Genomic DNA, 23,078 nt, shown 5'->3' with positions numbered 1-23,078 from the left:
AAGTGGTGAACAAATTCCTTGTTTTGCTTTGCTTGCATGCGTGGCTTTTTCTTTACCTATTAAACTGTCTTTATCTCAGCCTGTGAGTTTTCTCACTTTTCTGATTCTCTCCCCATCCCAACTGGGGGGAGTGAGTAAGTGGCTGAGTGGTGCTTAGCTGCCAGCTGGGGTTAAACCATGACACAGCCCATATACTTTTTTTTAGGATTCAGCTTTTAATGCTCACTGTAGCAAGAAGCATTTTTTTAAAAAAACTGGAGGTAATTACAAAATTGAAATGTAAATCAGGAGGGCACAAGGAGGCGCTTGTTACTTTGAATTAAGGGATCTAGTAAGGTTGAGGATTTTGGCAGTATGGTTTATATCATCAGTCAAACTACAGTTTTCTCAGATGTAGTTGGAATCTAACCTGTACAAGCCAAGCTCAACTTGAAGGATAATTCATTCATAATTTTCCTTCAGTTCTGAGTCTCTCATGTGCAAACCATGACATGTACGTGAACATGAAACAGTGGTTCATCTCAGGTGCAAAGAGCATTGTAAATATTCTGGAGAATGGTGGAGATTCTTTGGTGTCAGAGTTCTGTGAGCCTTGAAAATGAAGCACAGTCACAGCTATTTTCACTGTGTCTTGTGCTTCATAGTGGAAAAGCTGGAATCTTCCTCTCCAAGAAAGCATGAGGTTTTTAGTTTTTCACACCTCCTTCCTGCTGATGATGTCTTGAGCTTAAATACCAAGCAGGGTATCTGAAAATTAGCTATGTGGAAAGAGGTCAACCAGTGTTTCTGAGCAGCAGAAGTGATCATCCCTTCAAACTTCTGTAGCTGATGCTCACAACTTCAGCTATACCCTTTCCTTTAACCTGCATCTGAGAGCTTAGTCATTTAATAAAAGAAAAGATCTTAGTTAATTAATAAGGCAAAAGCTTTTGCTAGCTGGAACAACTTTTAAAACAACAATAAATATCCACTTACTTCTGAAGAAAATTGGAGGTGACTAAGCTCCTACAGTGAAATTAATTGAAAGCAAAAAAAAAAAAAAAAAAAGTAGTATAGCCATATTTGCAGAAAGCTGTATAGAGCATAGCATCTGATTTGCGCTGACAGAGGATTTGCTAGTACTATCTGAGACCTCCCCTTTTTTATCTCTTTTTCAGTTCTTATCCTGTGATGACATTTGTTTTCCAAAAAGCATAATTGCTTCTTGGTGTTTGAGTATACACTCTAAAAAATGTCTCACAGAAGCTCATGACTCCTACTCACTACTCAGGCAAGGATGAAATATTTGGATTGATATCTACTTTTTTAGTAAAACATGTATTTCTTTGGTTTCCTGGGTACAGTGATAAAAACATTCCAAGTATTTGTAGCTTATGCGGGTAGAGAGTCTGACCTCTGAAAACTGCATTTAACAGAAAAAGAGAGAGAATTAGTAGGTAGTTATATCCAAGCTAAGTCCACTTTCAGAATGTGGACTTACTTCAATAATGGTTTTTGTATATGAAATGTTCATTTACATTTAGAACTAGCTTCCACCCACCCCTGCTCATTGTCATACAAATAATTGGTGACTTATGAAAAATTAAGTATTTTTTACCTTGTAAGCCATATAAGCAAATATTTTTTACTGGCAGAAGCTCATGTTTGTCCCTAATGGAAAACCTTTTCCTCCACTGTTCTCTGTAGTTAGGAGCTTTCTTTCACTAACAGATAACAAAGCAGCATGCCACAGTCCAAGAACTGCCCTACGGCAATCCAAATATTCATTCATAGGAAGAAAGAAAAGAAATTAGACATTGGCAGGTATTCAGAATGTAGCTAATGCCCCAAAGCATAGATTTGCAGTTCAAGAAAAATTAGTGTCTCATATTATAAAAATATTGATGTGAATTTTTAATATCCTAAAGTTCAGGGCCATTCAGTGCCAGACTATGGTTCAGCTCATCAAAAAAGAAATGAGTCATCTAGAAATTGTACTGACAGATTCATGCTCAGAATATTTATACCACGGTGGTGATTGATACATGAATGTAGACAGATCAGTTTGTAGATTTGCCAGTGCTATTACTCTGTCATTGGTTTTGGGTTTGTGTTCATTATTGTAGAGGTTGAGGTGTTGTGAGATGTGTTCCCAAGCACAGAGTGACATTCTGTTAGCAGATTTATCTGAGAAGTTGGCTACAAATTATTAGTGATCTTATCAACACCTTCTATTCTCAATTGGAGTAGTTCTTAAAAAATGTTATGGACGAAGCCTGCCTCCAGCTAGTAATAAATGAATCCCTTGTAGGGCGCGTAACTGAGCAATTTTGCATATGCTTAGTGGAGTAGCCAGCTAATGTCATTCCAGGCACTGGCGCTGAAGGCAGCAGAGCAGTTCCACCTGGCATGCTGCCAAAGCTCCTAGCTCGCTCAGTCAAAAGCAGTTATGAGGTTACGTGTTGATAGGCATGTAATTACGTGCTTTGGATGAAATCCTGCTTTTGCTGAAGTCAGTGGCAAAATTCCCATTGATTTCTCTGGAAAGCAGTAACCTTGTTTCATACACCCAGCCTAGCTATTTTATGTGTGAATATCCTGTCTTAGGTTATCTTAACGTTTTAGCTGTGCACACACTCATGATGACTACAGTGGCTATTTTCAAGATTGTTAAGACAGGAGGGAGGCATTAAACAATTGTGCTTTTGAGTTTTGCTTGAGTAAATCTGATCAAGGTCCCACAATGTTTTTGCTTATGGGTGCGGAAAAGGCTCTCATGAGTGCTTGACCCAAAGATCACTGAAGGCTTTTGATCTTCACATTAGCCCTTAATAACCCACTGATCTGATATTTTGTGCATCCCTGATCTTTACAAGTCTTCCGCAGCATGCAAATGAAATTATCTGTAAAACATGTTTGAGAAATATCATGTTAGATTGTATGCAGGGGTCTTATAATTATGAAATCATATACGGAAAGAAAAATAAACTAAGAGAACTTTCTCAGGTGTACATGGGAAATTGTTTATTGCTTGTTGCTGCAAATGTCTTGATCAAGGAATGTCTTAAGTTTAAAAACACAGTCCTAGAATCAGTTCTTTTTAAGAGTTTAAATTAGTTTAGAGGTGAAGATGTGTTTTCCAGTATGAAGTAGAAACTATGCTACAGTTAACTCTTGTTTGCTTAGAAAATGTCTCTGGAACATTATTATTCATTTTGACTAGAGAAACACATTCAAGTAAATATCCTTTATGTGATTATAAGCAGAATTGTTCTGGACTTAGGTATAACAGAAAGAACTTACTTTCCACTCTCTAGAATGGAGTTAATGGTCCAAATAAAACAGAATATGTTTTAAAAATATATATTGTTGTGCAACATGGAAATTTACTTAGGGTGTGAATTTTCCATGGTATCTCATCACTGTTTACCATAGACCACACAATGGTGCCTTTGGTGAGGATTCAAGTGTGCTGGGCATTAAGCTGTATTTGGGCTAGTGTCACTGTTAATGGGATAAAGCCTTTGTTATGTGTCAATATGATTTTGACGAAGCACGAGTCTGACTGAAACGTGTCAGTGACACGGAAGAGGCAGTATTTGTCAAAACCTAACACAAAGCTTCACTGTGAGATGTGTTTTTCTCCCTGTTTTCTTCTACTGCTTAGACAGTGAAGTTGCTCAACCTAAAAGTGGTGCCCTGTGTTTATAGCCTCTCAATAAATACCAGGCCAGCTCTGCTTGTATGCTACAGGTCCTACACATTCAGCCTGGAATCTGCCAGGTCAAAGGACTTGTACTGACTTGGACATTAACACCTATAAAGACTTTGGGGTCTGTCTGTGCTAGTATCATATTTAAATTGATGTTCAAACTAGAATAGGCTCAAGATTTGTTCACCACCACTGCTAGCACCAATTAAAGACACACACACTTGACCCACTTAAAAAATAAATTCAAAGCTTGTATAAATTGAAAAGGAATTGAATTTTAGCTGCATGGTTCCATGCTGATATTCAAGGGTAAGTATCTCAACAAAGGATTGAAAGTCAGTGAGTTTACCAACACTTTAGCTTTACAGGGACCATCATTATCCCTGTTTATTTATATCGGCCAAGCCTTGAGCTGAATCGCTCCTCCATTCTTTAGAAAATGGCTCCTGTCCTGGCAGTAGACCTGTCTGTACAGACAGTAGCCCCAAATGTAATTTCGTGGTCTCCTCTGGATTTATATCCTGGAGTGAGCCCGCAGGAATGAGTTCTAGGCACAATAGGCAATAAAAGGTGTATACAGGGAGACACACAAAAATCTGTACAGCTTTATGCGACAGCTTCAAGAGCAATATTTATCTAACCCAGCGAAATGAGTTGAAGGCTATCAGGAGCACAGAAGGGTATTTGCAATGGCAGCCAAACTGAGAGAAACAAACAATCCAAGTAAGGCTTTCGATCTACCAAAAGAAAAAAATAAAAGTCTCATGAAGAACAGCTGAACAAAACATATTTTGTGCTTTTTCCTTTTAGTACTGAAAATAGTGGGAAAAATTTATGGGTGCCTGGCAGGTATTTTCTTTGTAAGGAAATATGCCACAAAATACTTTTAATACTGGTTTAATTAAAGCACTACTCTTTTTCTTTATTTTATGATTTGGGCTGTGCTTATCTATTGCTTGAGTTTCCAGGATACCTTTTTTTGGTTCGGTAGGGGTGGTTTTGTGGTTTTTTTTTTTTCCTCTACAGAAGGTAGACCTATGTGAATTTAGCTGTACATTAATTGTAACAATCAAAAATCAACAGTTAAACTAAAATGGTATATAAATGTATAATGGTATTCAGTAAATACACTAAGCAGGGAAGCTGTCCTTTTTCTGGAAGCCAACTGTGTCTGATAGCTATAATGTTTATTTCCTAAAAAATGCCATGGATTGGGAGTTTCAGGGATAAAGTTAAAAGCATCAGTGACTCAGCTCTAAGTTCTGGTATGATATTAGTGGTGATCCATGAACAGAATTTCATTCAAAATTAGCACTGACTCTGAAAATAACACAGTCTATAACCCAAAAATGTTAATGGTTAATCTGGTGGAAAATCTGGATCAGTGCCACAGCAGTTCATAACAGCGTTGATCATGTTTACTGTGGAGATGTTATTTTGTTATCATCCTTCTTTAACAGTCCTGGCCTATGTCAGATTAAAAAAAAATAAAAATAGAAAAAATCTTTAAAAAAAGAGCCTCTCTGAAATGAAAGCTGCTATAAAAAATGAAATTTACCGAACTGTCTCGTATGTTGGAGTTTGAATTATTGTGGCCTTATTGGAAGGAAACAGGATTATAAGAGAAGTTTCCCGAATGCAGCAGCTCATTTCTTCTATTAGCAATGGTGATTCATCTTCACCTAAACTATCATTTCTTCATACATGAATAATCAAGGTTATCATGTGCTGAAAAGAACAAGAAAAATTTAAAGTCTGGCATCCCAATTCATTCGAGTCAACATGAGGAAATATGAAGACTTCTTTTCAACTGTGTAGAAGAGGAAGAATGTAAGGTTAAAAAAAGAAATAGCAATCCTGCAATATTACTAAGTAAATGAGGCTAGACTGAGCAATGGTCTTTTTTTCCTCAGTTTGTCACAAACTCTTACTATTGTTTAAACGGGAGATTTTGAGCATGGTTTTCTCAGTTCTCAGAAGAGATACATGGAAGTATATCCTGGACAAGGGCTAGAGCAGTGGTCTCCAAAGGGAGGTGCAGACATGACCATTCATTGGTGTGTGGGAAAAAATATTTTTTGTACTATTAATAAAATACTTTTTAAAATAGTGCTTCTTTCATCTTTATCCCATTCACTTTTCATTTCATTTTTGTGTATGTGTTAATAATGTAAAGAATGTATTATTACAGTAGTACATGTATGTTTATAAATAAATAAATAAAGATAGAGGTAGGTAGATAGATAAATAGATAGGGGGTGCATACTCAAAAATGCAATGTGTAATCAAAAACTGTTTGGAGACCACTGGGCTGGAGAACAGTTACCAACATGACAGTTCCACACTAGATACAATTAGTGATCATACAATTGACTGGTGCTATTGATCATGCAAGGTTGCATGAGGAAAGGGTGCAAATGGAATTAAACCAGACCCAATGCCAGTAGAGTTTACAGAAATGCTCCTGTTGATTTTTGGAAGATATGGTTAAAGATGTTAAGAGAGGTGGTAGAAAGGTTAGGATGCAAGAAAGTGATTTTCAACTCAGAAAAAAGAAGCAAAACATTTTTAGGAAAAATAATCCAAATAATCAACAATCACACTGGAGAAACTTGTAACCGAGTTGTGCAGATGGAGAGTTATTACATAGGGGAGGGTGGACTGACAGTTGAAACAAAGCAGCACAAATGGCCAGAGAGATTTTGAGTAGTACTGTTGATGCATGTGTTATGGAATAGGAATTAATTTTTTATGTTGACTTGGCTCCTCCAGTGTGGCACTGTCTGGAAAATTGCTTTTTCATGATGTCACTTTATCAGAAAGATACGAACACTAAAATGAAAGGAGTTTAGGAACAGTGAACTACTATAAGAAAGATGACAGTTATGAGATTACTTATAAAAATTAAAAGAGTTATTAAAATGCAACTGTCTTGCATATGCAAAAAAAGGAGGGGGGACACACAAGAGAATAGGTGAGGTGATACGGCTTAACAAATTCTGAGTGTCTCAGTGAAGACAAAGAGGAATGAGAGAAACATTAAGCAAAGAAAAATAATTCTTTCTTGTAGATAAAATTCTTGATGATGACATGGTGATGATAAATTACTTAAATTTTGGTAAAGTTGTTGGTGCTATATGTTTTCCAGGCACATAAAAAGATGTTTCAGAGTTTAATGTCTCAGAGATGGACAACAGATGAAATAGCACAGATTTCCAAGATCAATAGCGTCTGAATAGGCCACAGAGGTTTAAATAGTTATGTGATATCTGGCCTCCTCCCAAGCCATTTTAAAGTGGTTAAGTTCTGGGATTTCTAATACTCAGGTGCTTCTCCTATCATTTTATGGGAAAGTGCACGTGACTGAAGGCAGACTTGCCTTGGCACTGGATCATTTTATATTCTTGATTATGGTGTTCTAAGAGAAAAAATATGAGAAATACAGTCAAGTTATTGAAATTATGACTCTGTGTCATGCAAGGATAACAAAAAGCATTCAGTTCTTTCCTGTGAGTGTGCAGACATACTGTTGTGTTGGGTTACGACAGCCTGTAGGTACTGAGACAGCCTGTAAACACTTCTGTATAGTGAGGTCAGGAAAGAGGTTGTTGTCCATGGACTTGATATGAATAAGGTAAAGTACCTGTGTAATTGTTTGGCAGGACTGGCACAATTATTTTTTTCTAGGACATTGTTTTCCAGCTAACTTGGCAATCAGATCCAAGGTCTCTTATTAAAGTCACTGATTTGTCTTTCATTACCCTTGAGAAATTCATTGCTGTTTTTCAAAGAGCAGTTGATTCCTGATGTACTCCAGTATGGAGTATGATTGATTTAAAATATAAAGTGAAGAACACTAAGTGAAGCATCTTTATAAAATTCAGCAATTGTTTTCTAGTGCATTTAAGTCTTGTCATTTCTGACTGTTGCATGACTCCTCACAGAGCTGCATGACAACAGCTGTATATGGTTTGAAGGCCTTGTGGCTTTTGTTATGTACTAGACAAATTTAGACAATAATCAAACCTAATTTGCTTCTGCCAGCAATTCTTTTTATCCCTCAGAATAAAAGCTGCCTCCCTCCACTAAGGACTGCTCCATACCACAAACCAAATCAGCTTATCTTCTGCGGTTCCTGTGCCAACCCATTAAAAACATTCAAAATGGTACTCTAACACTAGTGATCTCAAGATATCAGTTGTCTTGTATCATTATGTTACAAATGCTGCCTATGTCTTAACAGGCTTCTATAATCACAATGTCCTTAAAAGAAAACTTTTTAGGACATAAAATGACAAGATTCACAGTGATGTTATTTGATCTCAGGATAAGGATACTCAACTACAGGAGATTCTGTTTAAACATAAGAAAAACTTTCTGCTGTAGGGATGATCAAACTCTAGAACAGGTTGTCCAGAGAGGTTGTAGAGTCTCCATCCTTGGAGATACACAACACCTGACTGGACAGTCCTGAGCAACCTACTGTAGGACACCTTGCTTTGAGTGGGAGTGGTTGACCTAGATGATTTCCACAGGTCCCTGCCAACCTCAGCTGTTCTGTGATTCTGTGAAAAAGCCAAGCATTTCCAGCAACCAAATATTCTGTTCTACCAGTCACGGTATTTGCAGTTTCTATATGATCTCTGGCATAGGGTCTGATACCCATCGTGCTTAAATCAGTTGCTCAGTGCTATCTGACAACCTGACTTTGTGCTCAAAATGGTAAATTCCTGTACTCAATTTAGATTATTACTAGCAGCTAAGCAATGGTTAGAAGATGATCACATTATATACAGACAGTCTTTTTAGTACTGACTTGGTGGCAGATAAGCATCAGTAAGGAACATCATTAAGGGATATTTTGGATGAAAGAGCAGTTGCAAAGGCAGAGTGATATAACAATACATGCTGAATTTTATTTCAATGTATTACAATCTTTTTTGTGCCTTTCAGGATCTCATAAAGAGTAAGAACAGGAGAGCTGACAGCTGTTTTTAAATGAATTAAGTAATAATGCATGTATTTTATGTAGTGCAATTAAAACCTGGTTTGTATTATTATTTTTTTTTGTCTTGCAGTGTACCAAAAAATGTGCAGAATGGCAATAGTAGGAACACTCTTGCTTAAGAGGACATGCTTGAATTGAATTCCCACTGCAAGTCTTCATGCAGGATCCAAGTGCTTTCTTTCCCAGTGCTCTAGGGATGGTTTCCCAAGCCTACAAGCCATTCAAAAAGAAATACTTTTGGTATGACACACATATCCTCTGTCTGTCTTGGTGTGTAAAGGAGGTTTCTGGAGATTGAACCTGAGGTACCAAGGTCCTCATTGTCACAAGGAAACTGTCTGGAACTATGTTTTCTTAGAAGAAAAGGTCTGGTGTTTTTTAAAATGGTGTTAGTTCATGAGATCCTTAGATTCCTTGCAGATTGTAGATATGGCTTCCCTTATGGCCATGAAAGAAACAAAATCATGAAATGCAAATGCATGGGATGCATCAAACTAAGTCCATGAGGGAAATACTCTACCCAACCGAAAAACCTTTTTCTTCCACTGTGAGCTCAGGGCAGAATGGTCAGTACACATCCTAATGCTAAATACAGATAATGCTCTACCATTTCAAAGCACGCATCTCATAAGCAGTACAGCCTTCTCTTCCTTTCTTCTTTTGTATCCCTCTTTTCTTATCTGTTTGTTACTAACCTGCCCACTCTGCAGATTCAGCAGCCATCAGATTAATTCTTCTTCTGCTGATTTAAGTGACACTATTTTGAGGTAATATTAGCTTCAAAGGATAATGACATCAGGGTAGGAATCTTGTACTTTGATTAACTAAAAACTTTCTGATACTAACTTATTAAATCTCAAACTTATTAAAACCACATGTAGACATGGCACTTAGGGACATGGTTTAGTGGTGGACTTGGCAGTGTTAGGTTTACTGTTGGACTCAATGATCTTAAAGGTCTTTTCCAAGATAAATGCATCTATGATTCTATGACAAATCAGAATTCTCAAAGGTTGACTGCCGAGTTGAATATGCATCTTGGAGCCATAGTACTACTTATGTTTAGGCCTGATATTTCAAACCTCTACAGTTGAAAAATGCGGGACCCAGCTTTTCATTTTTGCAAGAATGGGTTAGATCATGAGGACATCAGAGACTGTTTGCAACTACACTGAAAGTTAATAAATCAGAGGAAATGTTAATCTGTAGTTTGATTCCTGAAGAGTTGCTTGTGTTGCAAAGGGCTCAAACTAGGTAAGGCTGATTTATGGTAGTTGAATGCAATACATCTGATCTTCACGTTGCTGTGTCTCTTCTGTTTCCTAATTTTTTTGTTTTCTTTATATTGCATGAGGTAAACTACTGTAACATTATTGAAATAAAATTTCTGGCCTAGGATTTCAAATATGCTTTCATAGCTTAATAGTAAAATCAGTGCAGACTAATTATTTAACTGATGACAAGTTGATCACTTCCCAGGAACTTCTGAACTCATGAGACAGTTGGAAGAGGACAGAAGTTGTAGACATAGTTATGTTCTTACAGTTTTTGTGAAAAATGGAAGCTGGATAGAGTAGAAAAATATAAATCATTGTTTACTAAGGGTCAAGTTGGCAGAATTGAGCTGTTGTACATGCTGCCTGGGAGCAGCTGGTATGCTAGTCAGGAAGGAGACACTGGCTGGCCAACTGTTATTTGAACTAGGTATTACGCATGCTGGGTTTTGTCTGGCACAGATGTCATGGAGATGCTGGATTTTCTGTAGCAGGTGAGGGAAAGAGGAAAATATATACATACAGAGGCTTTCTTTGTCCTACTGCATATGGAATAAATTGCCCTATGTATTTATTTTGATTTCATCCTGAGAAGTAAGGAACAATACTCCCATTTTACATGTTGGAAGTTTAGGCACAGATGGATGAAGTCACCTCATCAGACTTCACTGGTTATGTGCTACAAAGCAGGAGACTGAAACCCAGTCTCCAGAGTCCCAGATTACTGTCAGAACCACTTAACAGAGCTCTAAATATTCCTGATGGAAACAATCTCTCAGCCACAGGCTAGGGTCTTAGTTGGGTGGTAATTCCATCCAGTTCCACTCAAGTCCCACGTTTTTTTAATTCCACATAAGTATAATGTTTTCACAGTGATATTGTTCAGATCTGGGCTGATAGAGACCTCAAAAACATTGTTGAAAATTGTCTTTCTGGATACCAGTTGCATTTTAATTCTGTTAACTCTTTCTAAAGGATGAGTTTGTCCACTTAACCTATTGCTAGTGCACCACGGATACTCCATTGTCTGTTGGAGACATGTGAGCTAGTTAATGGAAAAGGTCAGCCAGCACTTTTTAACATTAAAATCTCATTTAGATCTGCTGATCCCCTTGAGGGTGCTTTGGTTCTCATGGCACACTGGGTTTTATACTGCTTTTCAGTGTTTGGAACCAGGGGTGTTTCATTGCTCCTTTTGAAAGCTAATAACGGCACTAAAGGATGAGTTAGGTGTCATGGCGCATGTAGATCATTGCTGCTACATCTGAACTGTTGTTGAACCTCACACCATATTCCTCTTCTCATGCTCTTTTAACTCAACACATCTCTAAAAAGGTAGAAGAGCTATGAAATAGAAAGGCTTTTGGTGTGGCTGCAGCACAACTTTCTCAGCTTCTTGCCCATCTTCCAAAGGGACAGAGCTCTGTCATGCACAACCTTGAGATGCCCTGCATGACATTCCTGGTGGTTGACTAGCTAAGGCTAGGATATTGAAAGGAAATCTGGTCTGAATTATGCTGTGAGCAGACAGTAGGGGCAGGGGCTTTAGAAATCATAGCCACAGTATTTCCTGTTTGGAGTTTTGGGGTTTTTTTCCCATTGTATTTTTTTAAAAGTCAGTTACTAAGATGGACAGAGAGAAATAATGATGGAACATATTTGCAAATGCTTCTGGGTTAATCCAGCATGCAAGTCAGACTGAGGGCATTAGCTTTGTTTCCAATTCATACATATTCAGGTGATCTGTATAGCTCAAGAAATGTTTGGAGAGGCATTTTTAATCATGCAAATATGGTTCTGTACTGGCCATATTTATCCACAATTTCTGTGAACCTAAAAAACTACGCTTCCTTTCTGGTAACTAGAAATTTCTTTGTGTATTTCTAATAGAAAGGCATAATTACTATAAGATATCTGTTTGCTGCTTAGCTGACCTTACTTGACATTACAAATCTGTAAATCACAGGCAGACATTTCTGTGTCACCTTTCTCAGGATATGAATTCTCCTCCTTACGTGAGCAATTCTATTTTAGTCCAGTGTAACCTACATAGACATGTAAATACTGCACTCAACAACACAATACATTTTGCTGAAGAACACCCGGTACAGTCACTAATATCTGCTATTTTTGGTTTGTTCACTTGTCTTCCCTGCACACAGGTAGATGAGGTCAGCTTTGTTTTAGTAGATGTCAGGTTTTCTTCTTTGTTTAAGCATATATTCTATTACAAAAGTAAGGTAAAAGAGCATTAAAGGTGATAAAGTTTGTAATGAAGTTTTGGATTTCTTTTAAGTTTTATCCTCTGTCCTGTAAAGTCCCCAGGAAAGCTCTGACTCCCATGCAGATGAATATCTGGTAAAAAAGTGTATTATTACCTGTAATACCTGTCCCTGGTATGCTCAGTTAGTGACTACATCCTCTGTAGCAAAAGCTGAGGTGATGGTGATGCCCAAGGCAAGGCAGTCTCACAGAAACCCTCTTCCAAAGAGATGTGCCACACCGTTCTGTAACAACTGGTGTTTTCTAAGGGATCAGCCTCTACACGCTGCACTATAGCATGTACATTGTATTGGCAGTTTATTTTTACCTCTATTGCTGAATAACAGTTTCTCATATTAATACTCACTTGAGTGTTCAGTGTGAAGCATTTAAATTTGTGTCTGGCACTGTGTATTAATAATATATTGATATAATGGTAATGATATCATTAACTAGGTGACTTCTTGGAACAAAGGGCTGTGTCTTTTTTTGTTGCTTGACTAGAATGTCATACCCTATTATTAATGAAAAAATAATGAAAATCTTCATTCAGTTTCCAGTAGAGAGGAAACTTTAGGTTTTTACCATTTTCATCTGAAAGAAAAAGCAAAAGATCTAGAGTTTTAAAGTTAAAATATTCTATTAGAGGGAAACCCAATAGCATGACTACCTTGTCTGATAAGAATGCATGCTTGTATTTTTTAAATCTATTTTCCTCTTTTTTTTTTTTATTTTCCATTTCTCTGAATGTCCAAATCATCGTTCTTTTCTCAGCAATCCTGAAACTTTCTTCTTTGAGTCTAGTAACTGGTTGACCTTTCAAACTGCATAGCGTGATACTGCCTGCTCTTCAAGACTCAAGACTTTGTTAAAAATACCTGAGCTTAATAATGTAAAATTGTATTGCTTCATGTTTCCCATTTACTGATTTGTTATAATATGACAAATATATGTTATCTGTCATATATAGAGAATCAGACTAGAAACTGATAGACCTTGTCTTTGTACCTCTATTAAGTTTAGCAGCACTGTGTAAAAATGCCCTTTCACTTCTATGTCATAAATCTATATACTAAAAAAGTAACTCCGTAGAACAAAAAAGAGGCATCCTGTTTTAGGCCAGCAAAACAAAATATAGTCTTTAACATGATATATGTATCAGACCAGTTCTCACTTCCTTTCAAACATGTTCCACAAAGCACTTATAATCATGCAGAATCTAGAAGCATAGTGATGAAACAAAAACCTTTGATTTTTTTATACTGTGTTTTTTCTAAGAGTCCTTTGATTTATTTCCAAATGACAAATGAGGGTCTTAATCACAATTAGCATACTTGAGAGTGCTGTGTTAAATGCTAATCTCAGGGTTGCTTTTTTGTATATTTTAAGAAATAAAATCTGGAGAACTAGGTGATAGAACTAGGCACAATTTCTGGAGTTCGCTTTGCTGAAATTACAGGTTAATGTTATCTGTATTTGCAAATTGATTTGAATTTGAGCTGTGTGAAATGTTTACAATGGAATTTGAAGCTGAAAATATATCTGGTTTGATTATTTGAAAGAAATACTCTGTATGCATACATTTCAAATGATCCTGAGCTGAATAAGGGAAGAGAAAGTGATGTCATCTACCTGGACTTGTGCAAAGCATTTGACACTGTCCCACATAACATCTTTGTCTCTAAATTGGAGAGACATGGATTTAATGGATGGACCATTCAGTGGATAAGGAATTGGCTGGATGGTCGCACTCAGAGACTTGCAGTCAACGGCTCAATGTCCAAGCAGAGAGCGGTGATGAGTGGGGTTCCTCAGGGGTCGGTGTTGGGACCAGCGCTGTTTAACATCTTTGTTGGCAACACAGACAGTGGGATTGACACCAAGCTGTGTGGTGCGGTCGACACGCTGGAGGGAAGGGATGTGCCATCCAGAGGGACCTGGACAGGCTGGAGAGGTGGGCCCCTGCAAACCTCATGAAGTTCAACAAGGCCAAGTGCAAGGTCCTGCACATGGTTTGAGGCAATCCCAAGCACAAATACAGGCTGGGTGGAGAATGGATTGAGAGCAGCCCTGCGGAGAAGGACTTGGTGGTGTTGGTTGATGAGAAGCTCAATATGACCCGGCAGTGTGCGCTCACAGCCCAGAGACCTGACTGTGTCCTGGGCTGCATCAAGAGAATTGTGGCCAGCAGATCAAGGGAGGTGATTCTCCCTCTCTACTCCGCTCTCATGAGACCCCATCTGGAGTCTGCGTCCAGCTCTGGGGCCCCCAACATAAGAAGGACACGGACCTGCTCACGCAGGTCCAGAGGAGGCCATGAAGATGATCAGAGGGCTGGAGCACCTCCCTCATGAGGACAGGCTGAGAGAGTTGGGGTTGTTCAGCATGGAGAAGAGAAGGCTCTAGGGAGAGCTTATAGCAGCCTTCCAGTACTTAAAGGGCTGGGGCTTTAAGTACTAAAGGGGCTACAGGAAAGCTGGGGAGGGACTTTTACAAGGGCATGTAGTGATAGAACAAGGGATAATGGCTTTAAACTGAAAGAGGGTAGATTTAGATCAGATTTAAGGAAGAAGCTCTTTACTGTGAGAGTGGTGAGACACTGAAACAGGTTGCCCAGAGAGGTTGTGGCTGCCCCCTCCCTGGAAGCATTCAAGGCCAGGCTGGACGGGACTTTGAGCAACCTGGTGTAGTGGAAGGTGTCCCTGCCCATGGCAGGGGGGTTGGGACAAGATGATCTTTAAGGTTCCTTCCAAGTCAAACTATTCTATGATTCTCTGACTGTATTACAGAAGCTTATGAGGAATGTGAGTAAATCTCTGTTGTGGAGTCTTATAAATATTACTGATCAAGCTGGGGAGGTTTTTTAATCAAGCTCATGAAGATTTTTTGCCTAAGTTTTGTTGGTGTGTTTGAACATTACTTTTGAACATTACATCCAGTTAGTTTCAAAATGAAGCAAATAGTCTAAGCTAATAGCTGATAAAAGGTACTGACAAAAAGAAGAGTCCATCAGGGATTTCTAACATGAGTTTAACCCATGAAGAGCTAGAAAAATCTAAAATCTTAGGCTGCTTTTGGCTAAGGAGTTCAGATGCAGCTCTCTCTTGGGGCCTGACTGACTTGTAAAATGTGGAGTCCTTAAAAGTGTGATCAAGGTGTAAGTGTTGCTGTTCTTTCTAGGTACTCCTTGCAATATGGCAACAGCAACCATCCAGCAGTGGAGGTTGGAGCGCTGATAGATGATGATCTGGAGTGCTCACTACCTCCCATGCTTGGCCACTTACAGCGCTGGTCACGTCCCCACCTGGAAGACACACTTATGCTATCGATGTGGAATACGTGAGGGGTGGCATTGCCAAGCTAGCACTGCTTCCCCATTCACGTAGTCCAACCGGCCACTGCTATCCAAGCAGCATGCATCAGAATGGCCATGTATCATCCTGTTGCTATCTGAAAAATATTATAACTTTGCTGCTGGGATATTCTGATTCATACATGCTGTGCTGATGGGAATGTCATAGGTCATGAACTTTATACTATCTCATCAGCAAATTCCTGCATAGCTTTACACTGCAGATGATCCTGCATAGCTTTACACTGCAGATGATGTTGCTAAGGCACTGCACTGTAGTCATTTCTGCATAGTGAAGACTCCGTTTGGACCACTAGTGTAGCAAACTCATGGAAGAGAAAATCAGATGGAGATATTAGCTAATAGGCCAGCTCTGCTAACAGTTGCAGAGTCTGAAACATCTGAAGATAGTCCTTCACTACTTACAATGTGAGTTACACCCTGCTGCACCTTCTCAGCCTCCACTAATACTGCCACTATTCAAAATATCAGCAGAATAAAATTCCTCTTGTCTCTACTCTGCATCATACACTCCCTTTACACTTTTTCTTTTCTCTGTTGGAATATGGGGCATATTCTGGGTACTGGATAAATCTGCCTGACCTGCTAGTGTATGGAAATCCCTATCTGGACAGCTATAAATGACCATATGGTTGGATTTTATTGTAGACTTTGGAAAGGTCCTTTGTTTTCTCTTTTTATGATGCCACAGGACAATTTTGTAATCATAATGAGACACCCCAGGCTGTACTTTCTTGCCTCATAATCACAGTCTTTCTGCAGTTTAGGACTCATCTATCCACTTTGGGTCTCTTATTCCAGCCCAGATGTGTGATTATGACCAAACAGCAAGCCTCTTGGTGTCCAAATCCTCCACACCCTATTATACTTGTCCTCAAGCTTCTTTGGAAGCACCTGAAAACTTTGCCAGTGTACAAAATCAAAGTCAAATTATAGTTGTCATATTGTTCTCATTAGTTTGTGTCCCAAAACAATTCAGGGTACTAATAGAAAGGTAGACAGTTCAAATTGATAAAGGTTTAATCTGGGTGATTTTTGAATTGCTTTGCTAGCAAACAAGACTGAAATAAACCAAGACTCATTTCTTCCATCTGAATGAATATGATACTCCCTGTAGGATGGTTTTGATTTTTGAGGAGATCTATTCCTAATTTATATGTCATTCTCCAGAAACAAATGTTGGGCCAAAATTGACAATTGCCTTTGTTTTAACCTGTCATGTTTCTAGCAAGCAGCCAGTCTTGCTTGGCTGACTTCATTAGCAGTCTTGCCAGGATCTCAAGCCTTAAGGATCAGAAGAGTCAGTTAAGATTCCTGCATGTATTGTAAAGCAGCATTTGCTGAACGCTGCCTAAATCCATATCTTCATCTGCTTAGGTTTGCTTTTATTTTTAATTCATATGATGTGAATTCACATTTCTTTTCAGAAATGTCTGAGTTTAAGCTAGGTTGATGTGGGACTAACATGCACTGATGGGTATCTGCCATAGAATTATAGTTTTCAAATGCAAGGACAAGATCTGCTTTCAGAAGCAGTTGATCACTGAGGTTTGTACTCAGTTGGGATTTCTCTGGAAGGGTGTATTGGTATCACAAAAATACAGAATGCCTTTGGTTCAAATCATACCTGACACAGGACTGCTAAAATATATGGGCAGAAATTCCCATCCCATATTCTACACAACCAGAGGGTGTCTTTTCTCTCAGTGAATTAGACAGAAGAATGGCTAGTTTGAATAGATTCTAAAAAAAAAAAAAAAAAAAAAAAAAAAAAATCCTCATAATATTTGTTGTATTCTAAAAGGCATTTGTGTTGACCCTGAACCTCCTGTAACTCCTCTAAATCTAATCTGCCCTTCATGCTGACAAGGGGATTCAGTTTGGAAATCTGTTTTTATCATTCCAACTGTGGAAGATTGAATTAGCATCTCAAGTCTGATATGGCTTCTTGGACTGAAAGAACTAAGTCAAACACCAGTTTTATCAATTTGCTTTGGAAAATGGAAACACTAATTATTCATGGGGTTGTGCAGTATTTCATGACATGCAATTTCATTTCCGACAGGTCACATAATTATATTACAGGGGATGGGATTTGCAAATCCAGGGTACCAATCCAGGCCCTTTCATACCAAAAATCTTGGATGATTGATAAGGATAAACTTTGATTTTTCCCTTTCTGACCCTTTCTCTCACAAGTTTTAATGAATTATGGATGTGTTCATGCATGTGCACAAGTGTGAGAGAGTGCATATTTTCTTCAGTCATGTTTGTTATGACTTTCATTGAAATGACCTCTACAACATGGATTTTTGAAGGGAATAAAACAGAACAAACTTTCTGTAGATATTCTGGAATGATGAGGTCTTTCTGGCTTAGGCTGCTTCTCTTTTCTCTAGGTAGAATACTTCAAACAAAACTGAAAAAAGAACCTGGACTGGAAGTTATTCTTGGTTTTATTTTTCTATAATTTTTTTTTTTTCATCTCAGGTATTTTGACCTCAGCTGGAGTTTCTGCCTTCCTTCTGACATCAGTCTTAATAATTGGAAAGGTGGTATTGGTTAGCAGTGAAATCAGTGTGTGAAAATGTTATCTAGTAATTAAAATGAGATCACCAGACAATGCTCTGCTGAACCTTGCAGAAACAATTTCATATATTCTTTCTTACATAAGATTATAGCTGGCATGATTTAAATGACTCTATCCTTTCTTCCATTTGTATTAAGTATGACCTGCCTTAACTTATGCAGTATCTTGTCCCAAGGTAAAAACAAACAAAAAAAGAGCAAGAATGTTATCTTTCTAAAGGTCATGTCTCTTATGATTAATGTGTTGTTTTGAACACAAATATCACTTAGCAATTATAATGTGAATGCATCTACCAAATTTTTAGGAGAGAAAGGTCTTGCTTATGTATTTGTTTAGAGTTATGCTACCCAAAACAATTGGGAGAATGAATGTTTCCCATAGGTATCCACACTTCATTCACAAATCAGACAAAAAAACTGTAAAGGCCATGAGTTCTTTTGCATTTTCATGCTGTAACCTGTGATTTCAACCTGACATTTCCATTCTGCCTTAGATGAGTGGCTTCTGTATTAGTTTTTATTCCATTGTTAAGTACATGGTTAATAATGTGGAGGGTGAAGGGTGAATAGAATATGGATGAAGGCAGAAGGAGCTTTGTGTCTTTGGTGATCATAATTACTTTCTTTTTCTTTTTTTTCCCCCTTCCCTTTCCAGCCTGAAAGTGCTGCACAGACTGTCCTGAAATGCCAACTGTCTGTCAATGTCATCCATCAAGGGTCGATCAAGGATTCACTCTGACAGACATCTATGGCTTAAAAGTAATGTAATCACAAATCAGTATTTTTTCAGTCATACATTTAAAAATCAGAGTAGGGAGACTTGGACTGGAAGGATGAATATGTTTCCTTTAATACTATAATTCTAGTACTTAGGACTGTACACTGCATTTTTTTCACAAAGGCTAGATATGAAATACCATTTACTGACTTCTCATCTATATAATTAAACTAAGCCCATTTATCAGAAAGGTTCTTGTGAGGCTTAGCTGCTGTCCTACATATTCACTGTTTTACACCCATTAAAAATTATCTTCTAACTTTACCTTGTGGAATAAATTTATAAAAAGTCTATGGAAATTATCCCATTGTCAATTTATAGAGGGGAAAATAAGATGCATTTGATTTTTTTTTAAATTTAGTACCTATCCAAATATCTATGGATTTTCTAATTAAATGCGACCAAACATTTGTCTATCAGAGATTGTGAAGCTATGCTTTTTCCCTCTAGATTATTTTGAACACATCATGATAATGGTCTCCTTTCTCAGGACCCTTAGCAAAGAAACATAAGGGGCCTGCCCATGTACATCCAACTGCAGACTTAATTTTGAGATTGCTTTCTTAACTTATTGTGGAATTAGATTCTTCATTTATGGTGGGCCTTATGTATTATACCACTCTTCATGAGCAAGAATGCAGTCCAAATTTATGCTGATGCACTATATTGCTAAACAAACTGCCTCTGCATAACTTTGATGTCAGAGGTGTGGTTCTGCTTTTGTTTGCACTGTCCTTTCTGAGAGACAAGTACTGTAGGAAGTACTAAATTTGTCAGTAAAAATTCTAACACATGCAAAGTTAAATGAACAAAAATCTGGTAATGCAGTTAGCTTTCATATCAAAATGGATGAAAAAGGTTTCTCCTATTCTGAAAAACTGATCTCCTGTATTCATGATTTATTTGCAAATACTCAGTATTGTTATGCTACCTTCTCAATCAAGAATGCCCAAGATGAGTTTTAAAGCAATCAGAAATACCAAGGATGACTTTAAAAGCACCAGGTGTGCTGGTGCAAGGTACCTGGAGCATCTACTAAGCAAATGGCAGAGAAAGTGTTAACACTCTCCTATGCACTGAGAAAGACCTCAGCTGGACCCACTGATTGCTGAGATTGTCAGCCCAGCAGCCCTGGTGACTTGGGAAATGTCTTCCCTGTTATAAGAAGAAACTCTTCAAATAGAAAGGTTTGCTACAATGTAAATGTGAATCTTTGGGGTTGATTAGAAGAAGTGAGAAAAAACTTTTCCTGATACTCTTTTATAGTTTATTTCAGAGGTAGTTTTAGCCTTTCTGAACTCTGTCTTTGCTACTTTGCTGAGGGGTGGCTGGTTTGTTTGTTAAGACTCCTGAAAGTGCCAAAGTAGGGGAAGCTTTCAGCTGTGACTATAATTCAAATGCTGTACAGAAAGTGTCTTGACTCTCCTTTAACTCTGTTTTAACTTCCTCAGACTGAAATTCCATGTAGTGGTACAGAATGCAACCTCATCCTCTCTGTTGTCGTCGTATCTACTTTGAAACTCTCCTGGCCTGTGAGGGAAAATGGAAGGAACTGGATTTTAGCCCAAAGAAAGGACAGGTGAGACATGCAGCAGGCTTTAAATCTTGTTAATGTTTCTGCAGAGAGGAAGGGGAAGAAAATTCTGTTTGAGTTGTGACACAAAACGTAATACTCTTAGCGATTTAGGAGGACCTTTGTAGAAAGAATGCTCCAATGACAAAGATAATTAAGACTAGAATAGATTGTGTAAAGAGGCTGGGGACGCTTACTCACTAGAGGTTTTTAAAGAGTGGTTACAGAACCATCTGTCAGAAATGCTACAGTTGATTTGGGGCAGGTGGATGCACCAGATGATTCGTTTGAGTCTTTCTTACCCCTTTCTAGGATTTAGCAATAATCACCTCAAGAAAGGGGAAAGATTACACCAAGTATCCACAGCAGGGTGACATTCATATTCCAGTTTAAGACAGGGTGATTCACTTATCCAAGTCTAGCTCCCATATCATGTAGTAACAGAGGGCTCCAAAAGTACTTGGTATAAGTAACATGTGTGCATCTTGTCAGCCATGTGCAGTCATGTGCTAAAGGTAAAGAAAACTTGTACAGCACTAGCCAGGACTGGAATCCAGGGAACTGAACCCAAGACATCAAAATGTACACAGCAATACTTCTGACATAACACACTTTAGGAAAGTGGTTGGTGGAAGGTATTAAGGAAAGAAGGCCTGTGTATGACCAGCCTCTGCATTTCCACCAGGCTAGCTAATCCCAAAGGACAAAATGGGATTGTCGTGTTTGAAAGCAGTGAGTCATATTTGCCAAGGAATATGTGAAGAGGATATCCAGGTGTTGAAAATACAGCTGTAATCAAAAACTTGCTCACATACTGCACAGCTCTAGTCAAGCAGGTCAGGTATTCTCTGTCACCTTCCCATCAGGCACTTGCAGTAGATATATGCTGATTGCTAGATCACTGACTTTAAAGTAACAAGGGTTTTTTTAGAGTATTTGTTGGAAAGGTTGCATGGTTTTAAATGACAATAAAATATTGTCAGTTTGAAAAGAATTGAAATAAGGTACATTTATATTGAGGAATGGGATAGAAATTCTCATCTCGGATCATATGGATTCTTTTTTTTTCATATTTGATGACATTTGAGTAATAAAATTACCTGATGGTGTAGAGAGTTAATCTAGTTCTTTCTATAAGTAGCAAAAAATTTTTAACTGGAGATGAAGGGGTTAGTCCATAGAATCAGCATAAGTCACACAGTGTTAATTTTAAAAGTTAATTTAGTTCATTTCACTAGCAAATATTCTGCCTCCAGGAATTATCATTTCTATGAAAACTGTTCAGACTGTTTTCTATTGACTATTAACATGATGGTTTGCGGATATTTTCTGTGGGAATGTTCAGACTTAGAGCTGTGCCCACCTGCAATGATATAACTAACAAAGCAAATTGCATTATCCTCTCAGTAAGCATTTTAGTTCTTTATTGTTTTAACCTGAGTTCCTGTAAATCAGCCAGAGTAATCAGTTTTAATGACTCCTTTAAGAGAAAAACAAACAATGGAAAAGCTGTTTTTAAAGTGTAATCCAGAAAAAAAAAAAAAGAAGAGGCATTGCATTTTCTTTCATCAAAACCCCTGATACATAACCGATTCTCATTGATTGCCCTGTGCTAGAGGTTATGAGCTTCCTGAGCATATGCCAAAGCTAAGAAGTTGCTTATCAGTGTTTTCTGTGAACAGCAGTCATTCAGCAATCTGCTCAAAGGACTGCACCAACAGTAGAGAACAAGACAATGGTCGTTACATACTTAGTTATCCCCAAATAAGTTTGCATCAATAAAGGGCTGAGTTTATTTTCACTGAAACCGGTGCATAATTTCTCATCTTAATTCAATTGAGCCATCCTTTCTGTCAACCACCCCTACAAAAATTATTTTCTCTGAGATGCTTTGCTTTCAAAAGGAGGGAAAACTTGGAAAACCCTAACGACTGAATATAAAAGCAAGATGATTAACTGACTTCTCCTTTCTGATTGCCAGGCTTCTGCTTCTTCCAGTTATGGAGAATTCCCTCAACAATAGTGTTCACAGCCCTAAACACAAATAGCAAAACCAATGAATTGTTTAAATCTGCTAACATTTGTTCTTTTCTCAGCAGACACAATGTCTTGATTCTTGAAACGTAAAGATTTTAAGGTACAACCATAGAATCATAAAATAGTTGATGCTGGAAGGGATATCTGGAGGTAATCACGCAAGTCTTATAGATGTTCTAAAAGTAATGGATTAAAGTAATTACATTCTAACTCTGGTAGTTATATTTAATTGTTAGATGACTATAAGACAATATTTAGGAGGTTTCAGGCCAGGAGCTCTGTTTTTAGGGAGAAGAGGGAAAAAGATTAATTAAATTAATTAAAATGACAGCCTAAAAACTGGAAATAAGGAAGAAAAGAATGAGAATGAACATAAGGGTTTAAGGACCTTCTTTCACCTGACAAGTAATAAGGTACAGGGAAAGTGGACTATTCTTTCCAACTATACCAGCTGCTCTAATAATATAGTACCTCCTCCCATGAACAGTGCCTC

Source organism: Strix uralensis, chromosome 7 (genome assembly GCF_047716275.1).
Source record: "Strix uralensis isolate ZFMK-TIS-50842 chromosome 7, bStrUra1, whole genome shotgun sequence".
NCBI classification, from domain to species: domain Eukaryota; kingdom Metazoa; phylum Chordata; class Aves; order Strigiformes; family Strigidae; genus Strix; species Strix uralensis.
This window is presented reverse-complemented; position numbering follows the sequence as displayed.